Genomic DNA, 16,769 nt, shown 5'->3' with positions numbered 1-16,769 from the left:
AACTACATTGGATCCATTGGAACACAGGTTCTTTTTTCCATTTCCTGAAAAGTAACGGTTTTGGACATACAAGGTTTCCACCTACTGTAACAATGATGACAAAGCATACTTTCTCTTGTTCTCTCTGCTTTTTGCTTCTTTCATGGATATGCTGCAGAGCTCTTTGTATTAACCACATTCAACCTAGCTTCCCTATTTTGGGCATGTCATTATAGGTGAACATTTTCCAAAAACACATAATGAAATAAATACAATTAAAAAAGTAAAAATAAATAGTGAAAACAGCCAATCTACCAGCTCATAACATTATGTGACACATGACATGGTAATAAGACAAAGTATGATATGGGGCTCATGTGGTTAAGACATTAAATAATCTCTTTCTCTCATTGTATTATAATTCTTTATAATAGAATACAACATTATATTTATCTCCTTTAAATTCAGTGCACCAAAACTGACGAATAATCAGGTCATAATTAATTCAAGCACATTAATTGCACCTCATTATCTATAGAAAAGGTAGACAGATTTATATGTAGACAAACATTAAACAATATGAACCCTAGCGTCCCTATTCTGGGGGCAAACATTGGGCAGAAATAGACAATCTTTAAGTTCACACTGCATCGCAGATTTGGAATAGAGGGAAACACTAAAAGACCTAGTATGGAGCCTTGGGGGTCTTCAGTCAACTAACTATGTAGGTTGACTGAGGGGTAGTGGATAAAAGAAAGTAAAAACATTAACCTGAGTTGTGAGATGTAGGGTAGACACTGAAGGAAGATCCTCACTTCACTCTCTTCATCTGACCAGCCTGTCAGCTCTACTGGTTTCTTCTCTGGTTGGAGTTTCAGCAGCTCTAGGAGGAGGGAGACCTTTCTATCTGAGAGGTCTATGGACCAGACTGCAGGAGCTGACTGGTAAACTGGTTTTAATGCTGGAAGAACACTTCTGCCTGTTTTAGTCTCATAGTTCTTCACATAGGAGTATAGGTTCAGTTGTAGATCACTTTGATACTTCCTGTCTACCTGGTCAATAAAGGGGAATGTTTTGTAATTACACACAGAAGACAACTGTTCCAGAATCTTTTCTCCTGTTTCTTCTTCCCGTTCTGCTGCTTCACAGAAGAGCTTCCCCAGGAACTTGGTTTGTCCTCCTGATGGAACTTGAACACTGCAACAGATCAAATGAAACCAACATGAAATGCTGATCTCTGATCATAAACAGAACCAAAAAATGATGGACACTGGACAATGTATCCATCAGATTTGATGTGGAAAAAGTCAATGGAAAATGAAGGAATCAGAAAATGTACATTACTAATACTTCTTAACCCATTAAAACCGGGAAAGCCATGTCATTTTAGATTTTTGCGGTGGCTATTCAGAAATAGCAGATCTACAAGCTCACAACGCGTCACTTTGTGCCACGCTGCAAGCTTGTACGTCTGCTATTTTTGAACATTATTGTAATATCTTTAAAGTGTGAGAACTACTGATTGAGAAGGCATTTGTAGAATGGGCCTCAGGTCTTAATGGGTTAATGCTTAAACTTTATTTCTCTGTACTTTGTGGTCTAGTGTTAGTGTAACCATTGTCCTGGGAAAAGACCACAACACTGCTGTCCTGATAACAATGGCATAACACTCAGCAGTGATTCATGCTTACACCTATAGTATCATAAGGAGATAACATATTCTTTGAGTGATTCATGTATTATCTGATTGTATTTTTATGATTATTTGTATCATGCATAGAATGTTGCCACTGTCTGGCAGAAGACTTGTATCTCCATGCATTTGTTTTTGTTTGTTCATAAATGAATGCCGTATTTTACAGTTTACGGAGTGTCATGAAAAAGTAGCAAACAAAATAGCCGATCCACAAGCTCACAACACATAATGGTGTGTTGTGAGATTGTAGATCTGCCATTTTCTTTTTTCAGTTTTCCTTTTTTGGATTATTGGACCCCCCCCCCCCCCCCCCCCCATGGCCACCTGTTGTTATGACTCTGGGTCGGAGCCCAATCAAGGCCGTCTCCCACAGCCTCAAAACTCGCTGTGTTATCGCTCTGACACCAGCGCATGAGATAACTAGACTGGGTGAAAACACCAAGGACAAACTTCAGGCTATACTCTCCACACACACGAACACATGGTTCTCATGAAGTTAACATAACCCGCACACACACACGCCTTCGCTTCCTCGCACCTGCTCCTCCCCGCCCCCACCCCCCAGCTCCTCCCTCCCCCCCTGGGCTCCTTTTTTTTGCTCCCCTCACGCCCTGCCCCCCCTTGGGGGCAGGGCGTGAGAGTAGTGCTTTTTTTGCCCGTTCCATTCCATCCCCCCCCCCCCCCCCCCCAATTCTTACTACGAGAGGGCCCAAGATAGCGCCGCAAATGGCTGCTGTGGTGTTGGGGAGTGTTGTTTCTGTTGTAAACTGTGCTCCGCTGTACCAAATCTAATTCCTAACATGTTCACATGTCATGGCAATAAAGTCTTCTGATTCTGATTCTGATACAGGATTTGAGTCCCTGGCGGCGTAGTGTGTTACTGATGGTAGCCTTTGTTACTTTGGTCCCAGCTCTCTGCAGGTCATTCACTAAGTCCCCCCGCGTGGTTCTGGGATTTTTGCTCACCGTTCTTAAAAAAAAAAAAAAAAAATTGATCCTACGGGGTGAGATCTTGCGTGGAGGAATGGGCCAACATACCAGCAACAGTGCGTGGTAACCTTGTGAAGACTTACAGAAAACGTTTGACCTCTGTCATTGCCAACAAAGGGTATATAACAAAGTATTGAGATGAACTTTTGTTATTGACCAAATACTTATTTTCCTCATAATTTGCAAATAAATTCTTTAAAAATCAGACAATGTGATTTTCTGGATTTTTTTTCCTAATTTTGTCTCTCATAGTTGATGTATAACTATGATGAAAATTACAGGCCTCTCTCATCTTTTTAAGTGAGAGAACTTGCACAATGGTGGCTGACTAAATACTTTTTTGCCCCACTGTAACTATGTAGGTTGACTGAGGGGTAGTGGATAAAAGAAAGTAAAAACATTAACCTGAGTTGTGAGATGTAGGGTAGACACTGAAGGAAGATCCTCACTTCACTCTCTTCATCTGACCAGCCTCTCAGATCTACTGGTTTCTTCTCTGGTTGGAGTTTCAGCATCTCTAGGAGGAGGGAGACCTTTCTCTCTGAGAGGTCTATGGACCAGTCTGCAGGAGCTGACTGGTAAACTGGTTTTAATGCTGTAAGAACACTTCTGCCTGTTTGAGTCTCATAGTTCTTCACATAGGAGTATAGGTCCAGTAGTAGATCACATTGCCACTTCCTGTATAGCCAGTGGTCATCATCCCAGTCAATAAATGGGAATGTTTTGTAATTACACACAGAAGACAACTGTTCCAGAATCTTCTCTCCTGTTTCTTCTTCCCGTTCTGCTGCTTCACAGAAGAGCTTCCCCAGGAACTTGGTTTGTCCTGATGGATCTTGAACACTGCAACAGATCAAATGAAACCAACATGAAATGCTGATCTCTGATCATAAACAGAACCAAAAAATGATGGAGACTGGACACTGGACAATGTATCCATCAGATTTGATGTGGAAAAGGTCAATGGAAAATGAAGGAATCAGAACATGTACATTACTAATACTTCTTAACCCATTAAAACCGGGAAAGCCATGTCATTTTACATTTTTGCGGTGGCTATTCAAAAATAGCAGATCTACAAGCTCACAGTGCGTCAATTGGTGCCGTGCTGCGAGCTTGTACGTCTACTATTTTTTAACATTATTGTAATATCTTTAAATTGTGAGAACTACTGATTTAGAAGGCATTTGTAGGATGGGCCTCAGGTCTTAATGGGTTAATGCTTAAACTTTATTTCTCTGTACTTTGTGGTCTAGTGTTAGTGTAACCATTGTCCTGGGAAAAGACCACAACACTGCTGTCCTGATAAAAATGGCATAACACAACTCAGCAGTGATTCATGCTTACACCTATAGTATCATATGGAGATAATATATTCTTTGAGTGATTCATGTATTCTCTGATTGTATTCTTATGATCGTTTGTATCATTTATAGCATGTTGCCTGTCGGGCAGAAGCCTTGTATATCCAGGCATGTTTTAGTTTGTTCATAAATTAATGCCGTATTTTACAGTTCAGCGTAGTGTCAGGAAAAAGTAGAAAACAAATAGCCGATCCACAAGCTCACAACACATAATGGTGTGTTGTGAGATCGTAGATCTGCCATTTTCTTTTTTTTAATTGATGATAATTGTCACCTAATATTGAAATTCACCAAAAAGTTAAGCCAGGTTGAAAGTGGTTAAGTGTGTCTGTGAGTTTTATAAATATTGAACCAATGAAAGGTATTAACAAGAGCTTGTGAATAAATAATAACTACATTGGATCCATTGGAACACAGGTTCTTTTTTACATTTCCTGAAAAGTAACAGTTTTGGACATACAGGGTTTCCACCTATTGTAACAGTGATGACAAAGCATACTTTCTCTTGTTCTCTCTGCTTTTTGCTTCTTTCATGGATATGCTGCACAGCTCTTTGTATTAACAACGTTCAACCTAGCTTCCTTATTTTGGGCATGTCAATATAGGTGAACATTTTCCAAAAACACATAATGAAATAAATAAAATTAAAAAAGTAAAAACAAATAGTGAAAACAGCCAATCTACCAGCTCATAACATTATGTGACACATGCCATGGTAATAAGACAAGGTATGATATGGGGCTCATGTGGTTAAGACATTAAATAATCTCTTTCTCTCATTTTATTATAATTCTTTATAATAGAATACAACATTATATGTATCTCCTTTAAATTCAGTGCACCAAAACTGACGAATAATCAGGTCATAATTAATTCAAGCACATTAATCGCACCTCATTATCTACAGAAAAGGTAGACAGATTTATGTGTAGACAAACATTTACAATATGAACCCTAGCGTCCCTATTCTGGGGCAAACATTGGGCAGAAATAGACGATCTTTAAGTTCACACTGCATCGCAGATTTGGAATAGAGGGAAACACTAAAAGACCTAGTATGGAGCCTTGGGGGTCTTCAGTCACCTAACTATGTAGGTTGACTGAGGGGTAGTGGATAAAAGAAAGTAAAAACATTAACCTGAGTTGTGAGATGTAGGGTAGACACTGAAGGAAGATCCTCACTTCACTCTCTTCATCTGACCAGCCTGTCAGCTGTACTGGTTTCTTCTCTGGTTGGAGTTTCAGCAGCTCTAGGAGGGAGACCTTTCTCTCTGAGAGGTCTATGGCCCAGACTGCAGGAGCTGACTGGTAAACTGGTTTTAATGCTGGAAGAACACTTCTGCCTGTTTGAGTCTCATAGTTCTTCACATAGGAGTATAGGTCCAGTAGTAGATCACTTTGATACTTCCTGCCTACCTGGACATTAAAGGGGAATGTTTTGTAATTACACACAGAAGACAACTGTTCCAGAATCTTCTCTCCTGTTTCTTCTTCCCGTTCTGCTGCTTCACAGAAGAGCTTCCCCAGGAACTTGGTTTGTCCTGATGGATCTTGAACACTGCAACAGATCAAATGAAACCAACATGAAATGCTGATCTCTGATCATTAACAGAACCAAAAAATGATGGACACTGGACAGTGTATCCATCAGATTTGATGTGGAAAAGGTCAATGGAAAATGAAGGAATCAGAAAATGTACATTACTAACACTTCTTAACCCATAAAAACCAGGAAAGCCATGTCATTTTAAATTTTTGCGGTGAATATTCAAAAATAGCAGATCTAAAAGCTCACAGCGTGTCACTTTGTGCCGCGCTGCAAGCTTGTACGTCTGCTATTTTTGAACATTATAGTAATGTCTTTAAAGTGTGAGAACTACTGATTTAGAAGGCATTTGTAGAATGGGCCTCAGGTCTTAATGGGTTAATGCTTAAACTTTATTTCTCTGTACTTTGTGGTCTAGTGTTAAGGCAGGTACACACTGCAGGACCTTAAAGTGGTCGGGGAGTCATCTGATCGTTAAGCAGAAAACATTGCAGGAGTTTATTTCTTGAAATCGGCTGTCATAATGTCGTTGTGGTTTTCACAACACGATTGATCCCCGACAAGGGCTGACACACTGTAGGATAGTTCACTAGGATGCTATCTCAAGAGTCAGACCCAATACATACATTTGTGTTTATTCCAATTCATTTTAATCGACATATCCCGTGATATGCCTCTCTCCCTCTCCCCCTCTCTCGCTCTCTCTCTCTCTCTCTCTCTCTCTCTCACTCGCAAGTCAAGAGCACAGAAGCGGTCAGTGACAGAGTTGCCATGTCCGCTTATTATAAGCGACTTTGGGATTGTTTTTCTGTAAAGTTGCTTGAAAGTGTAGTTTTTTTGGCCTTGTTTCCTAATGTTGTTTGAACCAGTTGTTCTCAAACATTTTCATGGCAAGGACCCCCAAATTAATAATAATAATTAATTGTCCACAGAGGCGCAGACCTCCCCCTTCTGAAAACATGTTGTGCCATAGAACCCCATTCAAGATCTGTGTGGATTTTGTAAATATTCCACCCCCCCCGCCCAAAAAAAAATGTCTTCTTTAAAAATAGCCTATCTACAACGTGAGCTTGTAGATCGTCTATTTTCAAGTATCCAATGTATTTGTATATAGGCTTAAAGTGCTCATAGTCGCTTTTGTTGGGCTTGTTTTCACAAACCTGGTTGCTTATTTCTCTCGCAAAATCTGGCAACACTCACTCACAAACGACACACACACACACACACACACACACACACACACACACACACACACACACACACACACTCTCTCTCTCTCTCTCTCTCTATCTCTGTGCAATAGTCTCAAATAATCAGCCCCTCTTCTAGCACCCTCTCTCACTCATTCTGTTTTATAATAATGTTTAACTTAATACAGGACTGGGCGGTAACTATGCGGGGGATGATGAGGATCTGTTTGTTGTGGTCAGGTCCACAGACCTTCCATAGCCACGGTGGCTGTAATGTGCTCTCATTGGCTGTAGCGTGCATCTCCTCGCAAGCTGATCGGAGCCCCTTTCACATTGCATGATTTTCAGTCTGCGAGACACCTGAATATCTAACAGATTAGTTATCTGAAAACGGTCGGAAAGCCGCCGCAGAGCGGAGAATCGCGGCCACATCGTGTCGCAGAGCCTTTCACACACAACGAGCATTATCTCGCCGATTAAAGGCCGATCTGCGTCAGATTGGGAGGTTTTGACGGCGAGCGCCAAAAAATGTCGGCGACAGCAATATCGGACCTAATGTCCTGCAGTGTGTACTTGCCCTTACTGTAACCATTGTCCTGGGAAAAGACCACAACACTGCTGCCATGATAACAATGTCATAACACAACTCAGCAAATTCATGCTTACACCTATAGTATCATATGGAGATAACATATTCTTTGAGTGATTCATGTATTATCTGATTGTATTCTTATGATTGTTTGTATCATGCATAGAATGTTGCCACAGTCTGACAAAAGACTTGTATCTCCATGCATTTGTCTGTTCATAAATGAATGCCATATTTTACAGTTCAGCGTAGTGTCATGAAAAAGTAGCAAACAAAATAGCCGATCCACAAGCTCACGACACATAATGGTGTGTTGTGAGATTGTAGATCTGCCATTTTCTTTTTTCTAATTGATGATAATTGTCACCTAATATTGAAATTCTCAAAAAAGTGAAGCCAGGTTGAAAGTGGTTAAGTGTGTCTGTGAGTTTTATAAATTATGAACCAATGAAAAGGATTAACAAGAGCTTGTAAATAAATAATAACTACATTGGATCCATTGGAACACAGGTTCTTTTTTCCATTTCCTGAAATTAACGGTTTTGGACATACAAGGTTTCCACCTACTGTAACAGTGATGACAAAGCATACTTTCTCTTGTTCTCTCAGTTTTTTTCTTCTTTCATGGATATGCTGCACAGCTCTTTGTATTAACCACATTCAACCTAGCTTCCCTATTTTGGGCATGTCATCATAGGTGAACATGTTCCAAAAGCACATAATGAAATACAATTAAAAAAGTAAAAACTAACTCCTCGGAGCACAAGTCTCCGCCAGCAGACCCACATTGGTGAGGAATTTATTCCAAGATTGGAACTTTTTCTGCTAATATCTCCTGACTAAATGTTAGCTTGGCTGATGGCACTGATGTCACTTCGAAACATCTAATGCAATGTTTCGAAGTGATTCACCTATTTATAGGTATGTACTTCGTCATGCGTCTCGCTTGCCAATCAAAGCACACCCTTTCAACATATTGTCACGTGTCACGTGAAGCTTGACCAATGTTAGCTTGGTGGAACCAAAGGAAATCAAACGAAAACATACTCTCCACCATGCCTTCGGCCTGGCGGAGACAATAAATAGTGAAAACAGCCAATCTACCAGCTCATAACATTATGTGACACATGACGTGGTAATAAGACAAAGTATGATATGGGGATCATGTGGTTAACCCATTAAGACCAGAAGCCGATTCTACAAATGTCTTCTAAATCCCAACAGTATTCTGAAAAAACATGTTTCTATATCAGTGCTTCTCAAGCTTTTTCATGTCAAGGACCCCCAAAATGATATGTATTTGGCTGCCGACCCCCATCTCAAAATATTTGGTTCCAGGGACCACCCAGAAGCAAAAATGTACGATTTTTCAAAAATAGCAGATCTACAAGCTCGTACCGCGGCACTTGGTGCCGCGCTACGAGCTTGTAGATCTGCTATTTTTGAATATCCAAAGTGTAAAATAATGCTTTTTAGCTCAAACAAAAGAATTACACAGATAAGTTCCAGGTCTTAATGGGTTAAAACATTAAATAATCTCTTTCTCTCATTTTATTATAATTATTTATAATATAATACAACATTATATTTATCTCCTTTAAATTCAGTGCACCAAAACTGACGAATAATCAGGTCATAATTCATTCAAGCACATTAATCGCACCTCATTATCTATAGAAAAGGTAGACAGATTTATATGTAGACAAACATTAAACAATATGAACCCTAGTGTCCCTATTCTGGGGCGAACATTGGGCAGAAATAGACGATATTTAAGTTCACACTGCATCGCAGATTTGGAATAGAGGGAAACACTAAAATACCTAGTATGGAGCCTTAGGGGTCTTCAGTCAACTAACTATGTAGGTTGACTGAGGGGTAGTGGATAAAAGAAAGTAAAAACATTAACCTGAGTTGTGAGATGTAGGGTAGACACTGAAGGAAGATCCTCACTTCACTCTCTTCATCTGACCAGCCTCTCAGCTCTACTGGTTTCTTCTCTGGTTGGAGTTTCAGCAGCTCTAGGAGGAGGAAGACCTTTCTCTCTGAGAGGTCTATGGACCAGACTGCAGGAGCTGACTGGTAAACTGGTTTTAATGCTGGAAGAACACTTCTGCCTGTTTGAGTCTCATAGTTCTTCACCTGGGAGTATAGGTCCAGTAGTAGATCACATTGATACTTCCTGTTTAGCTGGCCAATAGAGGGAAATGTTTTGTAATTACACACAGAAGACAAATGTTCCAGAATCTTCTCTCCTGTTTCTTCTTCCCGTTCTGCTGCTTCACAGAAGAGCTTCCCCAGGAACTTGGTTTGTCCTGATGGACCTTTAACACTGCAACAGATTAAATGAAACCAACATGAAATGCTGATCTCTGATCATTAGGGGTGTGCCGATATATCGTCCCGCGATATATCGCGATACGTTTTCGCGACGATATGTATCGTTTTGGAAAAAAATCGGCACACCCCTACACCCCTACTGATCATAAACAAAACCAAAAAATGATGGACACTGGACAATGTATCCATCAGATGTGATGTGGAAAAGGTCAATGGAAAATGAAGGAATCAGGAAATGTACATTACAAATACTTCTTAACCCATTAAAACCGGTAAATCCATGTCATTTAAATTTTTTGCGGTGAGTATTCAAAAATAGCAGATCTACAAGCTCACAGCGCGTCACTTTGTGCCGCGCTGCGAGCTTGTACGTCTGCTATTTTTGAACATTATTGTAATATCTTTAAAGTGTGAGAACTACTGATTTAGAAGGCATTTGTAGAATGGGCCTCAGGTCTTAATGGGTTAATGCTTAAAGGGGCTACACCATGAATTAAAAAAAAATATATTATATATAAATATTGCCCCCTAATACGTTTTAAACAGGTTGTAAGCCTAAAAAACATCCAGATATTTTTTCTCACAATCTGACTGTCTGTCATTCCAAGCTTTTTCAGCTGCAATACCAAAACGTCCTATTGGGCAGGGGGGAGCCACTGAGCAATTCTGTCTGGCCATCGTCAATGCAAAATCAGTGCAAGTGACATCACTAGCACAGCCATTCTGAAATGGCCTGTTCAGACACGCCCATTCAGGAAATCCATGAAATGAGCATGAATGACTGAATGTTAAAAAAAAATATTTTTGGGGTACAAGAGACACTGGGTAGCCCAAAAAATACTAAAAACCTAAAAAAAAATGAAATTCACGGTGTAGCCCCTTTAAACTTTATTTCTCTGTACTTTGTGGTCTAGTGTTAGTGTAACCATTGTCCTGGGAAAAGACCACAACACTGCTGTCCTGACAAAAATGGCATAACACAACTCAACAGTGATTCATGCTTACACCTATAGTATCATATGGAGATAACATATTCTTTGAGTGATTCATGTATTATCTGATTGTATTCTTATGATTGTTTGTATCATGCATAGAATGTTGCCACTGTCTGGCAGAAGACTTGTATCTCCATGCATTTGTTTTTGTTTGTTCATAAATGAATGCCGTATTTTACAGTTCAGCGCAGTGTCATGAAAAAGTATCAAACAAAATAGCCGATCCACAAGCTCACAACACATAATGGTGTGTTGTGAGATTGTAGATCTAACATTTTCTTTTTTCAATATTCCTTTTTTTCTAATTGATGATAATTGTCACCTAATATTGACATGCCAAAAAAAGTGACGCCAGGTTGAAAGTGGTTAAGTGTGTCTGTGAGTTTTATAAATATTGAACCAATGAAAAGTATTAACAAGAGCTTGTGAATAAATAATAACTACATTGGATCCATTGGAACACAGGTTCTTTTTTCCATTTCCTGAAAAGTAACGGTTTTGGACATACAAGGTTTCCACCTACTGTAACAGTGATGACAAAGCATACTTTCTCTTGTTCTCTCTGCTTTTTGATTCTTTCATGGATATGCTGCACAGCTCTTTGTATTAACCACATTCAACCTAGCTTGCCTATTTTGGGCATGTCATTATAGGTGAACATTTTCCAAAAACACATAATGAAATAAATACAATAAAAAAAGTAAAAATAAATAGTGAAAACAGCCAATTTACCAGCTCATAACATAATATGTGACACATGACATGGTAATAAGACAAAGTATGATATGGGGCTCATGTGGTTAACCCATTAAGACCTGAAGCCGATTCTACAAATGTCTTCTAAATCCCAACAGTATTCTGAAAAAAACATGTTTCTATATCAGTGGTTCTCAAACTTTTTCATGTCAAGGCCCCCAAAATGATATGTATTTGGCTGCTGACCCCCATCTCAAAATATTTGGTTCCAGGGACCACCAGAAGCAAATATTTGAGTTACAAATGTTCGCTTTAAAAGAATATATATATATTCAAAGATTTGCACACATTTTCACGATTTTTCAAAAATAGCAGATCTACAAGCTCGTAGCGCTGCACTATGTAGGTTGACTGAGGGGTAGTGGATAAAAGAAAGTAAAAACATTAACCTGAGTTGTGAGATGTAGGGTAGACACTGAAGGAAGATCCTCACTTCACTCTCTTCATCTGACCAGCCTCTCAGCTCTACTGCTTTCTTCTCTGGTTGGAGTTTCAGCACCTCTAGGAGGAGGGAGACCTTTCTCTCTGAGAGGTCTATGTACCAGACTGCAGGAGCTGACTGGTAAACTGGTTTTAATGCTGGAAGAACACTTCTGCATGTTTGAGTCTCATAGTTCTTCACATAGGAGTATAGGTCCAGTAGTAGATCACAGTGATACTTCCTGTCTTCCTGGCCAATAAAGGGGAATGTTTTGTAATTACACACAGAAGACAACTGTTCCAGAATCTTTTCTCCTGTTTCTTCTTCCCGTTCTGCTGCTTCACAGAAGAGCTTCCCCAGGAACTTGGTTTGTCCTGATGGAACTTGAACACTGCAACAGATCAAATGAAACCAACATGAAATGCTGATCTCTGATCATAAACAGAACCAAAAAATGATGGACACACTGGACAATGTATCCATCAGATTTGATGTGGAAAAAGTCAATGGAAAATGAAGGAATCAGAAAATGTACATTACTAATACTTCTTAACCCATAAAAACCAGGAAAGCCATGTCATTTTAGATTTTTGCGGTGGCTATTCAAAAATAGCAGATCTAAAAGCTCACAGCGTGTCACTTTGTGCCGCGCTGAAAGCTTGTACGTCTGCTATTTTTGAACATTATAGTAATGTCTTTAAAGTGTGAGAACTACTGATTTAGAAGGCATTTGTAGAATGGGCCTCAGGTCTTAATGGGTTAATGCTTAAACTTTATTTCTCTGTACTTTGTGGTCTAGTGTTAAGGCAGGTACACACTGCAGGACCTTAAAGTGGTCGGGGAGTCATCTGATCGTTAAGCAGAACACATTGCAGGAGTTTATTTCTTGAAATCGGCTGTCATAATGTTGTTGTGGTTTTCACAACACGATTGATCCCCGACAAGGGCTGACACACTGTAGGATAGTTCACTAGGATGCTATCTCAAGAGTCAGACCCAATACATACATTTGTGTTTATTCCAATTCATTTTAATCGACATATCCCGTGATATGCCTCTCTCCCTCTCCCTCTCTCTCTCTCTCTCTCTCTCTCTCTCTCTCTCTCGCTCTCACGTCAAGAGCACAGAAGCGGTCAGTGACAGAGTTGCCATGTCCGCTTATTATAAGCGACTTTGGGATTGTTTTTCTGTAAAGTTGCTTGAAAGTGTAGTTGCTTTTTTGGCCTTGTTTCCTAATGTTGTGTAGTATATTTCATAGATGTAAGATGACTTCACTTCACAAGTAAGCTGCAGACAGAAGAGTGTATTGTGGGTGGTTGCGGGCCTGGCCGGGTGGGGGTACAATTAGCATTGACTATTGTCTTATCTTGGAGACAGTGCGTCTATCCATTTGTCATCAAGGCTGACACCTCTCCTTTCCTGGCTCTTTACAGTTGCAAATGTGGAGAGCCAGGGGAGGTGGGGGTTCACCTTACAGGGCTGACACACCCAACACGTACAGATGTGCCACTTCAAAACTTCACACGTTACTGTTCTTTCCCTGAAAGTCCCCTGAAAATGGATTTTTTTCCTCCCTTTTCTGCCCTTAAAATGCACTGTTTTGCCCCTGAAAAGAAGTTGTCACTACACACCCCCGTTTTTCCCTTCAACAGACATCCATATACATGAGAACAAAAGAATGTGTGTTTAAGAAGGTGTCAGACTCATTATGAGGCGAAAGGTGATTTGACCAGTTGCTCAAATTAATTAGCATCATAAAAGCAGTGATCATCAAAATAATTCAGCATTTTAAATGCCCTTCTTTGTCCCTCTTATTGCCCTGGGAATCCCCTGAAAATTTACTGTCTTGGCGATGGCAGGACATGTGAAGTTTTGAAGTGGCACATCTGTACCTCCTCTTATTCTCTATGTAATCACTACTATAAAAGATGGACTGAAATGTAACTAACTTTAGTGTGCTAGTCAGGGCCGAAGGGCCGCCTTTGTGGACCTCAGGGTCTCCATAGAAAACTGCTTGTACTCTGTTTGTTCCATGAAATAAATCCGAAGCAACGAACCTCACTACGGAGTGATGTCTCATCCATTCTTCACCATTCATTCACATCTCTGGAACATCAAACTATCTTTACAATATGGCGTTGTTGGCAATCAGTATAGTGCATTAAAACCTGTAAGGTTGTGGTTTTAAGATACCACATATGGCGTTTAAGTCGGCAGTCGCGTTGGTTTGGTTATCTGGGGAGCGGGACGCCAATCTCCAGGAATGCTGAGCCAGGCGTCGAAAGGACATGCGCGGACGGGGCCTTGCGGTGGAAGGATCATGCTATCTTCCGGCGACATGGGGGGACCACTGCAAGGAGGACATCGGCACGACATGACGACAACTTTTCGAGGATCTACGGGGAGAGGCCCTCATCATGACCAGATCTAGGACGGCTGTTCGACTCATCTGGCTGCACAAATTATCTTCTGCGATCGCTAAAGGAGCGCGCTGCGGTGCTGACGGCAGAGCGGGGAACCTGTGGATCGACGGGGTTCTCTCGTGGCGGGTAATGTTGTGAGGATGGACGGGAGACAGCGGGTGCCAGCAGAACGTAGAACCGGCGATGAGGGGTTCTTCGTGGGGAGTGTGTTAAAACATTTTCTGCGGTCGCAAGTAGAGCGTGCTGTTGTAAAAATTGCAGCTATCTGTTGGAAAATCTGGAGACTGCACTGGGGAAAGCGGCTGGGGCGAGAAGATGACATTGAGGGAGACTACAGAGAGACATTATCGAGCGGGACATTGTGCATACGGGACCTGGGGTTATGTTTTTGTGATGATGGGGGTTTAAACTGTGGAGCGAGGGCTGCCATGGCGGAAGTGTTTGTGAGGATATTTTTTTACTTTCTGGTCTCTGGTATTTAATGTGAGCTTACTTTGTGTTTTTGTTATTTCATTGGGGGTACACTGCCTTGTCTTTTCACTGTGGGCACTTCCGTTGGTAGCTGTCATTTGTACTTATTGGTACGGTGTAAGCTTAGGGATAAGTATTAGGCTATCTTTGAGTATAATTTGGTGGCTCGGCGGGGGGGACATTGACCTGGGGGGTGGTGTTATCGGTTGGTGAGTGATGATTCAACTGTATGCTGTCAGCTTCCATTGTGCTTGTTAGCTGTGTAATGTTTTATCCTGGAGTTTAAAGGACTAACAGAGGGATCCTGCACGCTAATTGGAATCAGGGAATGAGTTTTCTGTCTATTTGTAAGTCACCTTGTCACTGTACTATGTAATCTTGGTTCTTGTATGTGCATTGTTCTGTATTGGATGTTGTTTGCTATTTAGTATTCCTGAATGTTTTATTTTTGTCCTGGTTGTGTTCCAGTAAGTTTCATGGGGGGCGGTTCTTTGTTTTTCTTTTGGAAATATACGTTTTTGCGGAAGACGTTTAGTGTCTCCCGTGGGGGGTCTGTAGTATATTTCATAGATGTAAGATGACTTCACTTCACAAGTAAGCTGCAGACAGAAGAGTGTATTGTGGGTGGTTGCGGGCCTGGCCGGGTGGGGGTACAATTAGCATTGACTATTGTCTTATCTTGGAGACAGTGCGTCTATCCATTTGTCATCAAGGCTGACACCTCTCCTTTCCTGGCTCTTTACAGTTGCAAATGTGGAGAGCCAGGGGAGGTGGGGGTTCACCTTACAGGGCTGACACACCCAACACGTACATCCTCTTATTCTCTATGTAATCACTACTATAAAAGATGGACTGAAATGTAACTAACTTTAGTGTGCTAGTCAGGGCCGAAGGGCCGCCTGTGTGGACCTCAGGGTCTCCATAGAAAACTGCTTGTACTCTGTTTGTTCCATGAAATAAATCCGAAGCAACGAACCTCACTACGGAGTGATGTCTCATCCATTCTTCACCATTCATTCACATCTCTGGAACATCAAACTATCTTTACAATATGGCGTTGTTGGCAATCAGTATAGTGCATTAAAACCTGTAAGGCTGTGGTTTTAAGATACCACAGTTGTTTGAACCAGTTGTTCTCAAACATTTTCATGGCAAGGACCCCCAAATTAATAATAATAATTAATTGTCCACAGAGGCGCAGACCTCCCCCTTCTGAAATAATGTTGTGCCATAGACCCCCATTCAAGATCTGTGTGGATTTTGTAAATATTCCACCCCCCCCCCCCCCCCCCCCAAAAAAATGGCTTCTTTAAAAATAGCCTATCTACAACGTGAGCTTGTAGATCGTCTATTTTCAAGTATCCAATGTATTTGTATATAGGCTTAAAGTGCTCATAGTCGCTTTTGTTGGGCTTGTTTTCACAAACCTGGTTGCTTATTTCTCTCGCAAAATCTGGCAACACTCACTCACAAACGACACACACTCACACTCACACACACACACACACACACACACACACACACACACACACACACACACACACACACACACACACAGATCGCTCGCTCTCTGTGTCTTTCTCTCTCTCTCTCTCTCTCTCTCTCTGTGCAATAGTCTCAAATAAACAGCCCCTCTTCTAGCACCCTCTCTCACTCATTCTGTTTTATAATAATATTTACAGGACTGGGCGGTAACTATGCGGGGGATGATGAGGATCTGTTTGTTGTGGTCAGGTCCACAGACCTTCCATAGCCACGGTGGCTGTAATGTGCTCTCATTGGCTGTAGCGTGCATCTCCTCGCAAGCTGATCGGAGCCCCTTTCACATTGCATGATTTTCAGTCTGCGAGACACCTGAATATCTAACAGATTAGTTATCTGAAAACGGTCGGAAAGCCGTCGCAGAGCGGAGAATCGCGGCCACATCGTGTCGCAGAGCCTTTCACACACAACGAGCATTATCTCGCCGATCAAAGGCCGATCTGTGTCAGATTGGGAGGTTTTGACGG

At 41.1% G+C, this 16,769-nt stretch overlaps 2 protein-coding genes across 2 annotated transcripts in view; both read right to left on the bottom strand.

The window, feature by feature from the left end:
- Window positions 1-11,933, bottom strand: part of LOC311061185 (uncharacterized protein) — an 89,868-nt gene extending 77,935 nt beyond the window's left edge. The window contains exon 1 of the mRNA XM_084079743.1: window positions 11,835-11,933. The gene's annotated coding sequence lies outside the window, so the exon portion shown is untranslated. The remainder of the gene's footprint in view (window positions 1-11,834) is intronic.
- LOC311061639 (uncharacterized protein) overlaps window positions 1-16,769 on the bottom strand; it is a gene marked incomplete at its 5' end in the record, with an annotated part of 278,554 nt that overhangs the window by 250,826 nt on the left and 10,959 nt on the right. The window lies entirely within an intron of this gene.

This window comes from Gymnoscopelus microlampas (assembly GCF_963454915.1).
Source record: "Gymnoscopelus microlampas genome assembly, chromosome: 15".
Taxonomy (NCBI): Eukaryota; Metazoa; Chordata; class Actinopteri; order Myctophiformes; family Myctophidae; genus Gymnoscopelus; species Gymnoscopelus microlampas.
Note: the sequence above shows the minus strand (reverse complement) of the source record. Positions and strands in the feature narration are given on the sequence as shown.